Here is an 18,780-nt window from a genome sequence, read left to right on the forward strand (position 1 = left end):
TGTCTTCCACAATGGTTGAACTAGTTTACAGTCCCACCAACAGTGTAAAAGCGTTCCTATTTTTAATGATCGCCATTCTAACTGGTGTGAGATGGTATCTCATTGTGGTTTTGATTTGCATTTCTCTGATGACCAGTGATCATGAGCATTTTTTTCCTGTGTCTGTTGGCTGCATAAATATGTTCTTTTGAAAAGTGTCTGTTGATATCCTTTGCCCAGTTTTTGATGGGGTTGTTTGATTTTTTCCTGTAAATTTGTTTAAGTTCTTTGTAGATTCTGGATATTAGCCCTTTGTCAGATGGGTAGCTTGTAAAAATTTTCTCCCATTCTGTAAGTTGCCTGTTCACTCTGATGGTAGTTTCTTTTGCTGTGCAGAAGCTCTTTAGTTTAATTAGATACCATTTGTCTATTTTGGCTTCTGTTGGCATTGCTTTTGGTGTTTTAGTCATGAAGTCCTTGCCCATGCCTATGTCCTGAATGGTATTGCCTGGGTTTTCTTCTAGGGTTTTTATGGTTTAAGTCTAACATTTAAGTCTTTGATCCATCTTGGATTAATTTTTGTATAAGGTGTAAAGAAGGGATACAGTTTCAGCTTTCTACATATGGTTAGTCAGTTTTCCCAGCAACATTTATTAAATAAGGAATCCTTTCCCCATTTCTTGTTGTTGTCAGGTTTGTCAAAGATCAGATGGTTCTAGATGTGTGGTGTTATTTCTGAGGCCTCTGTTCTGTTCCATTTGTCTGTATCTCTGTTTTGGTACCAGTACCATGCTGTTTTGGTTACTGTAGCCTTGTAGTATAGTTTGAAGTCAGGTAGCATGATGCCTTCAGCTTTGTTCTTTTTGTTTAGGATTGTCTTGGCAATGCAGGTTCTTTATTGTTTCCATATGAACTTTAAAGTAATTTTTTCCAATTCTGTGAAGAAAGTCATTGGTAGCTTGATGGGGATGGCATTGAATCTATAAATTACCTTGGGCAATATGGCCATTTTCATGATATTGATTCTTCCTATCCATAAGCATGGAATGTTCCTCCATTTGTTTGTGTCCTCTTTTATTTCATTGAGCAGTGGTTTGTAGTTCTCCTTGAAGAGGTCCTTCACATCCCCTGTAAGTTGGATTCCTAGGTATTTTATTCTCTTTGAAGCAATTGTGAATGGGCCTTCATTCATGATTTGGCTCTCTGTCTGTTGTTGGTGTATAAGAATGCTTATTATTCTTGCACATTGATTTTGTATCCTGAGACTTTGCTGAAGTTGCTTATCAGCTTAAGGAGATTTTGGGCTGAGGCGATGGGATTTTCTAAATATACAATCATGTCATCTGCAAACAGGGACAATTTGACTTCCTCTTTTCCTAAATAAATACCCTTTATTTCTTCTTCTTGCCTGATTGCCCTGGCCAGAACTTCCAACAGTATGTTAAATAGGAGTGGTGAGAGAGGGCACCCCTGTCTTGTGCCAGTTTTCAAAGGGAATGCTTCCAGTTTTTGCCCACTCAGTATGATATTGGCTGTGGGTTTGTCATTAATAGCTTTTATTACTTTGAGATACGTTCCATCATTACCTAGTTTATTGAGAGTTTTTAGCATGAAGGGCTGTTGAATTATGTCGAAGGCCTTTTCTGCATCTATTGAGATAATAATGAGGTTTTTGTCTTTGGTTCTGTTTATGTGATGGATTACATTTATTGATTTGCATATGTTGAACCAGCCTTGCATCCCAGGGATGAAGCCAACTTGATCTTGGTGGATAAGATTTTTGATGTGCTGCCGGAATTTGTTTGCCAGTATTTTATCGAGGATTTTTGCATCGAAGTTCATCAGGGATATTGGTCTAAAATTCTCTTTTTTGTGTGTGTGTCTCTGTCAGGCTTTGGTATCAGGATGATGCTGGTCTCATAAAATGAGTTAGGGAGGATTTCCTCTTTTTCTATTGATTGGTATAGTTTCAGAAGGAATGGTACCAGCTCCTCTTTGTACATCTGGTGGAATTCGGCTGTGAATCCGTCTGGTCCTGGACTTTTTTTTGGTTGGTAGGCTATTAATTATTGCCACAATTTCAGAGCCTGTTATTGGTTTATTCAGTGATTCAACTTCTTCCTGGTTTAGTCTTGGGAGGATGTATGTGTCCAGGAATTTATCCATTTCTTCTTGATTTTCTTGTTTATTTGTGTAGAGGTATTTATAGTATTATCTGATGGTAGTTTGTATTAATGTGGGATCGTTGGAGATATCCCCTTTATCCTTTTTTATTGCGTCTATTTTAATCTTGTCTTTTCTTCTTTATTAGTCTTGCTAGTGGTCTATCAATTTTGTTGATCTTTTCAAAAAACCAGCTCCTGGATTCATTGATTTTTTTGAAGTTTTTTTGTGTCTCTGTCTCCTTCAGTTCTGCTTTCATCTTAGTTATTTCTTGCCTTCTGCTAGCTTTTCAATTTGTTTGCTCTTGCTTCTCTAGTTCTTTTAATTGTGATGTTAGGGTGTCGATTTTAGATCTTTCCTGCTTTCTCTTGTGGGCATTTAGTGCTATAAATTTTCGTCTACAGATTGCTTTAAATGTGTCACAGAGATTCTGGTATGTTGTGTCTTTGTTCTCTTGGTTTCAAAGAACATCTTTATTTCTGCCTTCATTTCGTTATTTACCCAGTAGTCATTCAGGAGCAGGTTGTTCCGTTTCCATGTCGTTGTGCAGTTTTGAGTGCGTTTCTTAATCCTGAGTTCTAATTTGATTGCACTGTTGTTGTAATTTCTTTTTTTTTTTTTTCCTTCGAGACGGAGTCTTGCTCTGTGGCCCAGGCTGGAGTGCAGTGGCACAATCTTGGCTCACTGCAAGCTCCGCCTCCCGGGTTCATACCATTCTCCTGCCTCAGCCTCTCTGAGTAGCTGGGACTACAGGCGCCCACCACCATGACCGGCTAATTTTTTTGTATTTTTAGTAGAGACGGGGTTTCACCGTGGTCTCAATCTTCTGACCTCGTGATCTGCCCGCCTCGGCCTCCCATAGTGCTGGGATTACAAGCGTGAGCCACTGCGCCCGGCCTAATTTCTGTTCTTTTACATTTGCTGAGGACTGCTTTAGTTCCAACTATATGCTCAACTTTGGAATAAGTGTGATGTGGTGAGAGAAGAATGTATATTCTGTTGATTTGGGGTGGAGAGTTGTGTAAATGTCTATTAGGTCCGCTTGGTGCAGAGCTGAGTTCAAGTCCTGGATATCCTTTTTAACGTTCTGTTCGTTGATCTATCTAATATTGACAGTGGAGTGTTAAAGTCTCCCAGTCTCTTTGTAGGTCTATATGGGCTTGCTTTATTAATCTGGGTGCCCCTATATTGAGTGCATATATATTTAGGATAGTTGGCACTTCTTGTTGAATTGATCCCTTTACCATTATGTAATGGCCTTGTCTCTTTTGATCTTTGTTGGTTTAAAGTCCGTTTTAGCAGAGACAAGGATTGCAACCCCTGCTTTTTTTTTTTTTTCTTTCCATTTGCTTCGTAGATCTTTCTCCATCCCTTTGTTTTGAGCCTATGTGTGTCTCTGCATGTGAGGCTTTATCTACCTTTGGTCTTTGATGATGGTGACCTACAGATGGGGTTTTGGTGTGGATGTCCTTTTTGTTGATATTGATGCTATTCCTTTCTGTTTGTTAGTTTTCCTTCTAACAGTCAGGTACCTTGGCTGCAGGTCTGTTGGAGGAAGGTCTACTGCAGACCATGTTTGCCTGGGTATCACCAGTGGAGGCTGCAGCACAGCAAATATTGCTGCCTTAGCCTTCCTCTGGAAACTTCGTCTTAGAGGGGCACCAGGCTGTATGACGGTCAGTCGGCCCCTACTGGGAGGTGTCTCTAAGCTAGGCTACATGGGGGTTAGGGGCCCACTTGAGGAGGTAGTCTGTCCATTCTCAGAGCTCAAACACTGTGCTGGGAGAACCACTGCTCTCTTCAGAGCTGTCAGGGACGTTTAAGTCTGCAGAAGTTTCTGCTGTCTTTTGTTCAGCTATGCCGTGCTCCCAGAGATGGAGTCTACGAGGCAAGTGGGCCTCATTGAGCTTCAGTGGGCTCCGCCCACTTCGAGCTTCCCGGCCGCCTTGTTTACCTATTCAAGCCTCAGCAATGGTGGATGCCCCTCTCCCAGCCCGGCTTGCCACATCGCTGTTTGGTCTTGGACTAGCAGTGAGCAAGTCTCCGTGGGCATGGGACCCACTGAACCAGGCACGGGATATAATCTCCTGGTGTGACATTTGCTAAGACCACCAGAAAAGCGCAGTGTTTAGGTAGCAGTGTCCCGATTTTCCCAGTACAGTCTGTCATAGTTTCACTTGGCTAGGAAAGGGAAATCCTCCAACCCCTTGCACTTCCCGGGTGGACTGCACCCACTGTTCAACAATTCCCAATGTGATGAACCAGGTAGCTCAGTTGGAAATGCAGAAATCACCCGTCTTCTGTGTCAGTCACATTGGGAGCTGCAGACTGAAGCTCTTCCTATTTGGCCATCTTGGAACAGACCTCGCATATTATTTAATTTTATACATTTGTGCATTTTCTAATATTTTTGTGTCATTTGTTTCTAGTTTCAGATCATTGTGATTGAAAAGACACTTGATATGTTTCAATTTTCTTAGATTTGTTAATGTTTGTTTTGTAGCCTAACATATGATCTATCCTGGAGGATGTTCTGAGTGTTCTTGAGGAAAACGTATATTCTACTACTGTTGGCTGTGTTTCTGTTAGGCTTATTTGGTCTAACGTGTAGTTCAAGTTTGTTGTAATCTATTAGGATATTTTTCTCTATTTCGGTCTTCAGGTTTCTTTCTTTAGAGTGACTATAAGCCAAAATAGCCATTTTTGGAAGAACTCACCAGAGAGAAAATTGGGTTCAGTTGTGTCAGGTGAAACACAAATAGGAAGTAAACCCAAAATGCTTGAAACAAAAGGAATTTATTATGCACAAGTACAAGAGAGGTTGAGGTGCTGAAGGGAGGACAATGGGTAGTCTGAAGGTGGGAGGAAGTTCAACTTGCAAGAGAAGCTCCATGGAACTACACCTTTATTAAGGTTCATGGGCATTATCCCTTAGGTTTTTCCATGGGGGTTGTGGATTCACTAGTTTATAGAAAACACACACAGGCCAGGCATGGTGGCTCATGCCTGTAATCCCAGCAATTTGGGAGTCTGAGGCGGGTGGATCACAAGGTCAAGAGATTGAGACCATCCTGTGAATGGTGAAACCCCATCTCTACTAAAAATACAAAAAATTAGCTGGGCGTGGTGGTGGGCGCCTGTAGTCCCAGCTACTTGGGAGGCTGAGGCGGGAGAATGGCATGAACCCAGGAGGCAGAGCTTGCAGTGAGCCAAGATCGCGCCACTGCACTCCAGCCTAGGTGACAGAGCGAGACTCCATGTCAAAAAAAAAAACACACACACACACACAAAGAGAGGAAATTATTTATATAAACTGGTGATGAACGTTAGGTTTTATTGGTGTCCATAGCTGTAGGTTGTGTTGGGTTTGGGGTCAGTCGGATGAGGAACAAGTGGGTTATATCACAAACAACACACAAGGAGGGATGGTGATATAACCAGGACAAAGGTGACACAGTACACTGGGTTTCCATCAAGTATGTCAGGCCTTAAAATGGTTATTGACACAACTATATTAATGTATTTTATGCAAAAGTGCAGTGTTTCCTTATTGATTTTCTGTCTGGATGATATATCCATTGCTGTAAGTAAGGTGTTAAAGTCCACTACTATTATTATCAGTCAATTTTTACCTTCAGATCCATTAATATTTGCTTTATATATATATTTATATATATAAATACATATATATAAATACATATATTTATATGTATTTATATATATAAAAATATATATATTTATATATATATAAAAATACCCACTCTAATGTTGGGTACATATACATTTATGATTATTATATCCTTTTGATATATTTATTTTAGTCATATGTTCTTCTGTGTCTGTTTTTATAGTTATTGGCTTAAAGTCTGTTTTATCTGATAAATATATAGCTACCTATACTGTTTTTTGCATTCCATTCATGTGAATCCTTTTCCGTTCCTTCACTTTAAGTCTCTGTGTGTTCTTAAAGGTGAAGTGAATCTTTTCTTGTGAGCAGCATATAGTTGGGCCTTGGTTTTGTTTGTTTTGTTTTGTTTTTATTTATTCAGCCATTCTGTGCCTTTTGATTGGATAATTTAATTCATTTGCACTCAAGGTAATTAGCAAGAGGTAAGGACTTACTACTGACATTTTGTTAATTGTTTTCTCACTGTTTTGAAGGTCCTTTGTTCCTTTCTATCTCTCTTGCTGTCTTTGTGATTTGATGGTTTTCTCCAGTGGTATGCTTTGATTCCTTTCTCTTTATCTTTTGTGTTTCTATTATAGGTTTTTGTTTTGTGGTTACTATGAGGCTTACATAAAACATTGTATGGTTATACTAGGCTAAAGTTGATAAAGACTTCACTTCAATTGTATACAAAATCCCTGTACTTTTCATGTCTTCAATTTTATGTTATTGATGTCACAATTCACATTTTTATGTATGTCCCTTAATAAATTATTATTGCTATTTTTATTTTTAAGTTTTATATTTTAATCTTCGTACTAAATACGTGATTTACACAGTATCATTATAGTATTATAGTATTCTGATTTTGACTATGTTTTCATTTTTCCCAGTGAGTTTTATACATCCATATGTTTTCATGTTACTACTTAGCATCATTTTCTTTCAGCTAACTCCTTTTAGCATTTCTTGTAAGGTAGGGCTTTTGTGATAAACTCCCTCAGCTTTTGTTAGTCTGATAAAGTCTTCATCTTTTCTTCATTTTTGAAGATCTTTGCTGATTAAAGGATTCTGGGTTGACAGGTTTTTTTCTTTTTTTTCTTTCAGCACTTTAAATATGTCATTGTATTATCTCCTGGTTTGTGTGGTTTCTGATGAGAAATCTACTGGTAGCCATATTAGAGTTCCCTTGCGTGTAATATGCTTCTTTTCTTTTACAGCTACCAGGATACCCATTCATGATTTTTACAGTTTGATTTTAAAATATCTTGGTGCAGTCTTGTTTGGATTGAGTCTTATGGAAGCTTTTAAGCTTCCTGTATCTGGATATTTAACTCTTGCCCCGAATTTGGAAACTTTTCTAAAACTTGTTAAAAGTCAGTTTTATTCCCTTTTCTCTTTCTTTGCTTCTTCTTAGATATCCATAATGTGTAAATTGGGTTGTTTGATTGTGTGCCATTATTTTCGTAGGCTTTCTTCACTTTTCTCTTTTCTTTTCTCTTTTCTTTTCTTTGTTATGCTGACTGGGTAATATCAAGTGACATATTTATCACCTCACTGATTGTTTCATCTGTTTGATCAAGTCCTGTTTAGAAGCTCTCTGTGGAAACTTTAGGTTTGGTTATTGTGTCTTTATCTCCAGAGTTTCCATTTGTTTTTTTTTGTTGTTGTTGTTGTTTTTTAATCTTGTCTCTTTGCTGAACTCATTTGTTTGGCTATTTTTTTTTTTTATTTCATTTAGTTGTCTAGCTAGATTCTCTTGCAACTCACGGATCCTCTTTAAAATGACTACATCAATTTTTTATTTTGTTATGCTAAGAAGAGCTAGTTACATATTAAGTACTGAATTTATATTAGCATTTCATCAATATTTATTTATTTTGGATTGGTGACTCATACTTTATTTTGTTCTTTTAATTGTGCCACGATTTCCTGATTGTTCATGTTCTTTGTGGCTATGGTGTTGTTGACTATGCATTTGAATAAATAGGGACTATTCCAGTCTTTGCGTACTGGCTTTGGCTGGGAAAGCCACTTACCATTCAGCTCATTCCAAGATTCTGGGCAGCCTATCTGTCATGGTCTATGGGAAATTTGCTGCTGGAATTCTTACGCAGGCTAGCCTGGAGCCTGGGTTAACAGCTGGGCAGACTTGGCTCCTGGATCTGCTGTGTTGGCCTTGGGCCCTGGGTTTATTGCAGGTGGACATAAAACTTGAGCCTGCCATGATGGACGTAGATTATTGATTCATAGGGGCTGGTCTCATCCCAGGAGCCACTGGGGTGGACCTTTTGACTGGGTCTGCAGAAGCAAGCTTGGATCCTGTATTCATGGCGGCCATCCTAATCCCAGATTGACAAGGGTTTTCATGGCACTAGGTTATTTCATAAGCCTGAATGTGCAAGTGCTAGCCATTTGCTGGGATGTGCCCGGTGACTGACTGAGTACACAGAGACAGTCCTGGAGCCTAGTGCCTCAGGAGCTGGAATGGCTCTGAATTGGACCTATAGGCTGAATATTTGGGGAGAGCCTTGGGCCCTGGGACTTTGAGGATCAACTAGGAACCTGGGTCTACAGAGACAGCCCTGGAGTCTGGGTTTATGTCTTCTGGCCTTATGCTGGGGTCTACTGCAATGAGTGTGAGCTCTGGTCATCGGACCCTGGGTCTGTTGGAGCATGGGGCTGCAGAGGCTGGCCTGGTGTTGGACAGGCCAGAATTCTGGGTCTGTGGGTGCCAACCTGGGGTCCGGGGTTCTGTCTGGTGTTAGGATTCTTCTGAAGCTTGAAGCCTGGTGCTGGAGTGGATCTGAAGGCTGGCTGTAGGTGTTGCTTTGAAGTTTGAGTGTGAAGGAGAGGGCCAGGAAGTAGGAGACAAGTGTCTTAAGAGGTGACATCAGAATTTCTCTCATGGTAAGACATCTCTTTGTTATCGACATAATTGCAACAAATCATGACAGGAATGAGTAAAAACTATCAAAGAACTATGGCAAATGCTAATATAAATTCAGTACTTAATATGTAACTAGCTCTTCTTAGCACAACAAAATAAAATCTTAAAAGAAACAGAGATGAAAAGAATTTATTGAGGTATAATAGTCCTATTAACATGGTTAAAGGCAATATCCCCTGGAGGAGATAAGGACCAATGTATTTTAAGAATTTGGATATACAACATTTAATATTTAGTTTTCGGATGTGATGCATAGCTGTGGAACCACTTTTATTTTTTCTCCCCAATTAGATAAAGCTACCTCATCTCTAGTAGGTGAAGAAACAGAGAGTTTGGGCTGGGTGCGGTGCTCACGCCTGTAATCCCAGCACTTTGGGCAGCTGAGGCAGATGGATCTTCTGAGGTCTGGAGTTCGAGACTAGCCTGGCCGACATGGTGAAACCCCGTCTCTACTAAAAATACAAAAATTAACTGAGCATGGTGGCGGGCACCTGTAATCCCAGCTACTCAGGCGGATGAGGCAGGAGAATCACTTGAACCCCGGAGGCAGAGGTTGTAGTGAGCCGAGATCATGCCACTGCACTCCAGCCTGGGGAACAAGAGGGAAACTCCACCTAAAGAAAAAAGAAAATAAGGAGTTTGGCCAATACCAAAAGAGTGCAATATGTATATTCAAATGAAACAAGAAAATTAAGTATGTCTTCCCCAGAATATCTGTAGTAATTGGGTAGAATGCTGGAGTTTTCACTAAACATGTAAACTTTTAATCAAATTACCTAAGTACAAATGGTTCAGGAAGGACGTAATAGGAGGCAATCCAGAGACTGATAGACCTCTCCCATAGAGGCAAAACAAAACAAAACCCACCAAACACACATTTATTGCAGGAAACATAATCTGCAGAAATATAACTCTATGACAATAGAAACAACATTTTATATGTTAATGAGAGCTGTCTAGATCCTCGAAATAGAGCCTTTGATTTGTCTTACTAAACTCAAAATTATCCCCTCTCCCAACCAAATTGAGGCGTTTCTCTTCAAATGTGAACAGATAATGCTAAATTAAAGAACTCAAACACATAAAAATACATTGTATAACTCTATTTATGAGAAATGCCCAGAAGAGATACAAAATATGCTAGTGGCTAACTGGGGCTGTGGGTGGGAATGGGGGTTGTAAATGGGCCCAAAGGATTTTATTTGGTGATGAAAAATGCTCTAAAACTGGGTTATGGGGGTGAATGCACCACAATGAATGTGAATGTGAATGTGGGTCAGATATTCCTTTTCTATCTTGTAGCCAAGCCCTCTGGAATATATGGCTTCCAGGGATGATATGATTGATAGACACTTAGCATTTTCTTTGAAAATGTGCACAGAAGTAGCTATTATAAAATCATAACATTATAAACTGTATAAATAGGCCTATATTAAGAAATGAGGGTAATTATATCAATTTGGTTGACACTGTGCAACAATTTAGAATTAAATATTATAAGTAGATTATTATGGAAAGAAGAAAATAAATAGACTGATTCAACTTAAGAAGTTGAATACAAAGAACAGCAAAATTGGCCGGATGTGGTGGCTCACACCTGTAATCCCAGCACTTTGGGAGGTCGAGGTGGGTGGATCACCTGAGGTCAGGAGTTCGAGAGCAGCCTGGCCAGCATGGCAAAACCTAGTCTCTACTAAAAATACAAAAAATAGCCAGCCATGGTGGTGGGCGCCTGTCATCCCAGCTACTCAGGGGGCTGAGGCTGGAGAATCGCTTGAACCCAGGAGGTGGAGGTTGCAGCAAGCAGAGATCATGCCATTGCACACCAGTCTGGGCAACAAGAGGGAAACTCCCTCTCAAAAAAAAAAAAAAAAGCAAAATTGATTAATAAAATTTAGTTTGAATGAAACTAGTCACTAGGAAATCAAAAGAAAAAATAGATTAAAATCTGCAATTTTGACACATCTTATTAACATAATGAGAGTAAATATAATTATAAATAATATAGTCAATTGAAAATTGATTATATAAAGTACACTTCTGCAGAGTCATGTTGCAAAGCAGCTATTACAACAAAGTTAAAGATCATAGTTAGTAGCCAACCACTCGTAACTTCCTAAATATGGATTTATATTCATATTTATTTTTAAGATGATAAGTATGTTCTAAAACTGACTGTGGTGATAGTTACACAAACCTGTAAATATACTAAAATCAGTGAATTGTACATATAAATGGGTGAATTGCATGGTATGTAAATTATTATATTAATAAAACTTTTTATTTTTATTTTTAAGACGGAGTCTCACTCTGTCGCCCAGGCTGGGGTGCAGTGGTATGATCTCAGCTCACTGCAACCTCTGCCTCCCAGGTTCAAGTCATTCTCTTGCCTCAGCTTCCCAAGTAGCTTGGACTACAGGTGCACACCACCATGCTCAGGTAATTTTTGTATTTTTAGTAGAGACAGGGTTTCGCCATTTTGGCCAGGCTGGTCTCAAACTCCTGAACTCAGGTGATCCACCTGCCTCAGCCTCCCAAAGTGCTGGGATTACAGGCGTGAGCCACCACGCCTGGCCTATAAAACTTCTTATTTAAAAAATATTTTTGTGAATTTCAAGTTCTGCCTTTTTTAAAGCCAGAAAAATAAAGCGTGATTACAGACTCATCACAGTCAAAAATAATACGTGTCAGGTATTTTGGACAGCCAGGAGTTAGAGAACAAAGAAGAGATACAAAATCATACCAGGCTTGTCAACTTGTTCCTGAGAATCAAAGATCAAGACCTACCATATCAAGGCAGGAAGTCATTGTTCCAGCACAAATAAAGCCAATTATTGGTTAAAATTAGAAGTGGAACACATCAATCAATAAATACATAAATAAATAAAAACATCCTGATAAAGACTAGAGGGATGTGGGGGGTAGAAAAAAGTTATGAGACAATTTTAAATGAGAGAATTTTAAAACACTGAAGGCTGAGAGAATAGTAGTCTTTTATTTTTATGTTTTCACTAAAAATGTTAATAACTCATATTTTCCATGAGTCAAATGAGCCAGTTATTTTAAGTGTTAATTACTGGTTTTATAAATATAAACTATATGACTTTGATGAGTAATCAGGCACAATGATATTGAGCACTTGCCTTAGGTAATGTGGTTTCATTTTCTATGGATGTAGAAATCTCATTAAAAATAAGTGTAGAAGAAAAAAATAATTTTATCTGATGGAGTCAGATCCTAGCGATAAGAATTAGAGAGAGAGAGATGTGTGCCCACACATATATACTCAACAAAAGTAAATATGAAATAGTGAGACACTAACGCATGTTAAATTGCTTTCTATTTACTACTCTTCTATTTCAGCCAGTCATATTTTGTAGAGTGATGAGTCATGTAAATACTGAAAAGCACTAATGTGCAAGGCATATACAAAATTGTGGAAGCAAGAAATGGCCTTTTTAAATTTTATTATATGGGCATTGCAGATTTTAGCATCCTGTTGATTTTGAAATCTTGTATAGGCAATGAATGTAGCACTAAATAAAAGAGAGCCATTTATTAAAGTTCAGGGAACTTACCGGTGTGCTGCTGTTCGCTGTTGTCCTCTGTTGCCATGGTAACAATATCTTCTATGCAAAATGGGGTTGGGTGGTTGTAACTACCCACTGTTTCTATGTCTTTGGAAGGTCATGATGCTGTTAAATTGGAAGCATCATAGATGGGCTTAAATTTAAGAAATTCAAAAGAGAATCATAATGCTCATTTACGAAAAGTTTTTTTTTTTTTAACTGTAAACATAATGGGAGGAAAATAGGACTTAAATATATGATAAATTATTAGTAAGGAAAGATGGGGAAGGAAAAGTTTACAGATTTTGTGTTATCCACTTCTTTAACATTTGATACAATCCCTCATCACTTGAACTAATAAGAATAAATTATTTGGCCATTTAAAATTCACAAGGTAGTGCTATATGTATTTTGACTTCATGGAATATATTCTATAGCTTTATGTTATGGCTGATCATCTGTTTAATAAAATTTCAATGCAGCAAAAAACTCTTGGGGGAAAGTTCTATTCGTCTCAAACACTTTGTTGAAATTATATAATTCTGAACTGTATAGTGCCTTTGGAATACTATATCATTTTCTCAATTTTCAATAGTAATCCAATTTCTGTAACTTTCAGCTCAGTGGATTTTGAATAACAGAAAGTATGTAGCTTAGCTCACAGTGAAATACCTTTTTTATTGCTTCTAAGATATTTGTTTCTTGCTATATTGAAGGCACTTGCTAGTCTCAAATAGATTTTCGTTTGTCTTGTTATCAAATAAGTGAGTCATAAAATTGGGTCAGAAAGGGGAATGCCACTGAGTAGGCTTTATTCTATGTATTGTGGATCTGAATGTGTAGTAACTGCAACCCTGATGAAATCTAGTTCTTCATCTATTGCACATCTTCACCTGCCCAGCTGAATGTGGCTTGGGACAAATACAAGATGATACTGATTAGCCACATTCTAAATTTATGACTATGAATATTGACTGAGCATTAATATTGCCTGACAGTGTTGCTACTTCCTTATTTTTTTTCGTTTTCTTTTTTTTTGAGATGGAGTCCTGCTCTGTCGCCCAGGCTGGAGTGCAGTGGCGCAATGTCGTCTCACTGCAGTCTCCACCTCCCAGGTTGCAGCGATTCTCCTGCCTCAGTCTCCCAAGTAGCTTAGACTACAGGCACGTGCCACCACGCCTGGCTAGTTTTTGTATTTTTAGTAGAGATAGGGTTTTGCCATGTTGTCCAGGCTGGTTTCGAACTCCTGGTCTCAAGTGATCTGCCTGCCTCGGCCTCCCAAAGTGCTGGGATTATAGGCGTGAGCCACCGTGCTGCCTGTACTTATTTAGACAATTATTTCACACCATTCCTTCTGTTTTCTCTGACCTCCTCTTTTACTACTCCCACCTGTCCACCCTTTTCTAGCTACACTGTCCTCCTTGCAATTTTTTCTTATGTAATTTTGTTTTAATGACTTGTGTATTTCATTCTCCCTCTCCCTGGAATACCATTCCTCCATATATTTGCACGGTTAACCACCGTAGTGTCTTCAAATCTTTACTCAAATGTTGCCCTCCCAGTGAACTGTTCTCTGAAACTTCTATTTAAATTGCCACATGGCCAAAACTTCTGCACACACTTACCTGGCACTTCTAATCCCCATTACTTTTCTCTAGTTTTTGCATTGCTCACATCATCTTCTATCATACTACATAATTTAATATTAATTATGTTCCTAGTTTTTGGGCAGTCCCTTCAGTAGCATTTACACTCCAAAGGATAGGAGTTTTTGTGTGTCTTACTGGTCAGTTTGATATTTAAATGTTTCCCAAGCATGAAGAAGTTATTTAATAGGCATTCATTGGATAAATAATTGAATGAATAAGTTTGTTATCTGCCTGCTTTCCAGGTTTTATTCTTCTCAAGTATATAGTGCCCGGTTTTTTAGAATGTGATACCAAATACTTTCTCTCTTTGGAGTTCTGAATGAAACTTTAACATAGGCCACACCAAATTAGACCACCACTTTGATTTTGGTTTATAAAATGTTGTTGTGTACATTTTTGCTTTATTTGTATTGTTAAAAACCAGTGTTGTTATTCTGTAATAATCACATATATCAACTAGGCTCCAAATGTTTTGATACTTTTAATAAATAGATCTTTAGTATGTTTCTGGCAAATTAGTGTTGTTAGGCATGGCTAAAATTTTTGCTCAAGAGAGCAATATGGCCATTACCAAATACAGTTTTGAGCAGATACTATCATTGTGCTGTGTACATATACCTACTTACATTTAGTTGTTTAGTGACAAAACCTGTAGTGAACAAAACACAAAGGTTTTATATTTTAATTCCTACAATTTTTGTTATTTAATATCTGACTTACTCAATTTCTTTTTGAAAAAAGGCAGAATTAAAATACACATGCAGTGTATTTAATTTCTACTTAAATTCAATGTACTGCATGAAATTCTGTTTTCCATCTACTTTATTCTAATATTCCATTTATGCATGTGTATGTATATAAGAAAAATGTATGTTTGTATTGGTTGGTTTATTTATTTAGATCATTATGTTGGGCACTCAATAAATGAATCCTGGTGATATAAATAAACCATAATATTGCACCAATGGTTCTGTTTGGAAAAAATGAATCATCACAGTCCAGTTGGAAATAGAGACACAGCAATATATAATTACAATAAAATATAGTGAATATGGCAAATAATAAATATATATTTTTAAATAAGGATTTTAAAATCTAATAGAAGAACAGAGACAAGGAGAATTAGAGGCAAATATGGCTGTCAGGATTTTGTTTGAATATAATCTATAGTTATTTCATTAATCAAGATGTAAGAATGCTACAACAGTAGCTTACTTTTTAAAATGAGACACATTCAGATGACACATTGATTTTGATGAGCTAGTGTGATTTTTCTAACATATTTCTAAAAAGAAGCTTTAAATGTTTATCTGGAATTAGTGAAAGGGGTTGTGAAAAGAGGTAAGGATTTAGGAATAATAAAAATATAGCTCATATGAAGAGAGTGGACAGAATTGAGTTAAAGTAAATGTGACAGTGATTGTCAACTAGAAGGACCATTCCACCTTGAGGTATGTATGTCTAAATCTGGTGAGTGCATGGTGTAAGATTATTATGTGATTTATAAGAGAACATTTAGTATTGTTAAAGTACTTTATGAACCATATATTTGGAAAACAAACAAATATATTAAATGGTAAAAACTACAGAACATAAATATACACAAAGTTGTCTTGACGGTTGGAGAAGACAATCTAGTTATTTGCAACCAGACTCTTCATAAATGCTCTCTATGGGTGGACATATTTTTTAAAAATTGCTGTGGGTAAATTGTTTCTATTTATATAAAAATGTAAAACAACCGTATTAAAAATAAAATCCTAGAAATTAAATCCAGGATTTCTCTGAAATCGTTCAATCAGAAATATTCATGGTAGATTTGGGTACTTTTCCTGGAGTTGAAGAGAAGCAGTATTGTCTAAGTACACTAGGCAGTGTTGTATTAACGGGATTTATTGGAGCAATGAAGGATCTACTGAAGCAGATTGTTTTGGTAGGAAGTTTCTGTCCCCACATCATAGCTAAAGTAGCATTTTCCTACAACCAAAGGTAATAGACACAACTTCCCAATTCCCAAATTCCATGTAGGGCACTATGTTCCCATAACCAGCTGTTGTAGAGATCCCTTACTCATTCCCAGGTTTTGATGAAAGTGGCTAATTTTGGAGCTAACAGTTTAAAAATGACCATCATGATTTATTAACAGATATAGCAGTGTCCTTAGGGGCCAAAGTGAATATTTGGGGGGAGTCATTGTTGGTTTCAGTTCAGGCCTTGCTCTGGCAGCCCTTCCAATTATTTGTAACTATCTGACACCTTATATTAAAACAATTTTTATTTAAAATAGCTAAAGTGTGGTTTTTGTTGTCTGCAACTCATATTGTGTTTGTTTGGTATCAAAAGTAGGTCTATGTAATAGATGTTTTTGGATGGGAATGTAATCTGTTTTATTGAAGTCAGTGAGAATCTGATTGATGGTATAGGACAGGAAGCTGGTGTTCCATGCTACATAGAGCTGAACCTGATTACTGACGTTATCATTTGTGTTCAGCTGGAATAAATTGTCCTTTAAAAACAACTTGAATAGGTGGAGTGACAAATGACATAGTAAAATATGATAGGTATGATAGCTACAAGGTAGCCTCTCCTATGCAAAAGAGAAGTAAAATATCAGGTTATACACTTTAAATTATCTCCAGGGATAGTGACTGATCCAGAGATTTGTTATGATTTCTTGAAGAGACTCTTAAACTTTTAAGCTCCAGGGCTCATACAGCCAAAATTAAGACCTAGAGTTTGATCCGGCAAGTTTCTGAAGTAAATGTAGAATGACTCCAAAGCATTTTATGAAATAGTTAAGACATTCACTTGTGAATTGTAAAGCTGACATTTTACAATTTTTTTAAATTGTAAAATTGTATAAAATTTTCAATAATTCTGAGTACACTGCAAACAAAATATTTCTTTTCTATGCCAATAGAAATAGTTCCTAATTTTCTGTTTAAAGTGGCTTGCCTGAAACAATACCAAATCCCTAGGGATATCAGAGATTACAGCATAAAGAAAATCTTAAATAAAAGTTGATGAAACGTATTACAAGATCCTTTCACTCAGTTGTTTTGTCTGTGAAAAAAGATATTTATTCCTTGGAAAATTAATGTAAGTTAATTAAAAATTAGATAATGCCTCCAATTGAATATGGTATTTATACTGGACAAAATGGTACACAGGTATTAACTGGAGAATAATTTTTACTTCCAACAAATAAATAGAAGAATTCTGCTTTCACTTGATGGAGACAGCAGAACACTTTTCTGTTTTTCTCAAGCATATATCAACTCTCCTGGGAGAAATTGATCATTTCATCCTGCCATAGAACATCATGTTGGTTCAATGCATTGGTGATACCATGTTTACTGAACTTAGTGAATAGAAAATGCAGGTATCTGTTTGTATCTAGATGGGGTACATATATGGCAAAAAGCAGCCTCTTGCTTGAGTTTCTTAGGATTCAGTGTTCTGATACCTGAAATACTGATTCAAATGTGAAAGATAAATTGGATGGTCCCCTGTACACTCTACCATTATGAAAGATATTCTGTGCTCGTATATGAAAGCATCAAATACCACATTTGGGCACACTTCTTTGGCTCAATTGCTGTGATTATGGTATGCCTTTATGGTTTTTTAATGCATATTTGCTTGTGGTCCATTATATTTCATGAAACTGTAAATTTATAACTTTCATCAAATTTGGAAACTTTTCAGCTATCAGTTTTTCAAATAGTTTGCATCCCCTTCCCCACCCAACCCCATTTCTTCTCTCCTTTTGGGACTCCAGTTACATCGAAAGTAAACTGCTTGATTTTTTTTCTCACATGATGCTTTTTTCATTTTTTCTTCAGACATTTTTCTCTCTGCGTTTTAATTTGGACTGGTTTATTGTATTTATTAACCTTTTCTTCAATGATGTTAACTCTACAGCTAACTCCACCCAGTGTACTTTTATCAGATACTATGTTTTTCATCTCTAGTTTAATTTGGATCTTTCTATAACTTCCCTTACTTGCTTAATTATATTCATGTTTTTCCCTATATTTTGAATACGTGGTATGTATTTGTAATTGCTCTTTCAATGTCTTTATCTGACAATTCTGTCATTTATTCTTATGTATCTACTAATTAATATTCTCTTGATTGTGGATTCAGTTTATTTGCATGCCTGATCACTTCTGTTAGACGTCAGATTTTGTGATTTGTATTTTTTGATGATATGTTTGTATTTATTCAAAGAGTATTGGGCTTTTACTGCAATGTAGTTGAGTTACTTGGACTCAGTTTGGAACCTTAAGGCTTACTTTTCAACTTTGTTAGGGTAAATCCAGAGTGGTTTTTAGCTTGGGGCTAATTTCCCCTCACTGTGAAGGCAATACCCTTTTTGAGGACTCTACTTCTACTTGATACTCCATGTAGTAGGAGGTCTTTCTGTCTTACTGATGAGAACATAAAAAGTCAGTAATTACTGTCCAGTAAGTCTGTGTGAGCTCTTGGGAATTTTCCACCTACTTTCTGGCAGTGACTAACTTTTTTGTTTTATGTCTTCCATATAGTTTCCTCACAACATGGACAGATCAGCAGCCAGCTAATCACTAGTATAGACTCCTTACATATACATGAGGGCTTTTCTCTCTCTCTTTCTATGTGTACATGTGTGGCAACCAGGGGCTGCAGCAGAGGGAATGGGGAGATTTTGGCCAAAGGGTAGAAAGTTGCAGTTACAAGTAAGTTTATTGCCATGCTGTTTCCAACAGGAAAGACATGGAATCAACTTTGGTACCCATTAATGGTGGATTGAATAAAGAA

The sequence above is a fragment of the Nomascus leucogenys genome, chromosome 7b, assembly GCF_006542625.1.
Source record: "Nomascus leucogenys isolate Asia chromosome 7b, Asia_NLE_v1, whole genome shotgun sequence".
Lineage (NCBI taxonomy): Eukaryota > Metazoa > Chordata > Mammalia > Primates > Hylobatidae > Nomascus > Nomascus leucogenys.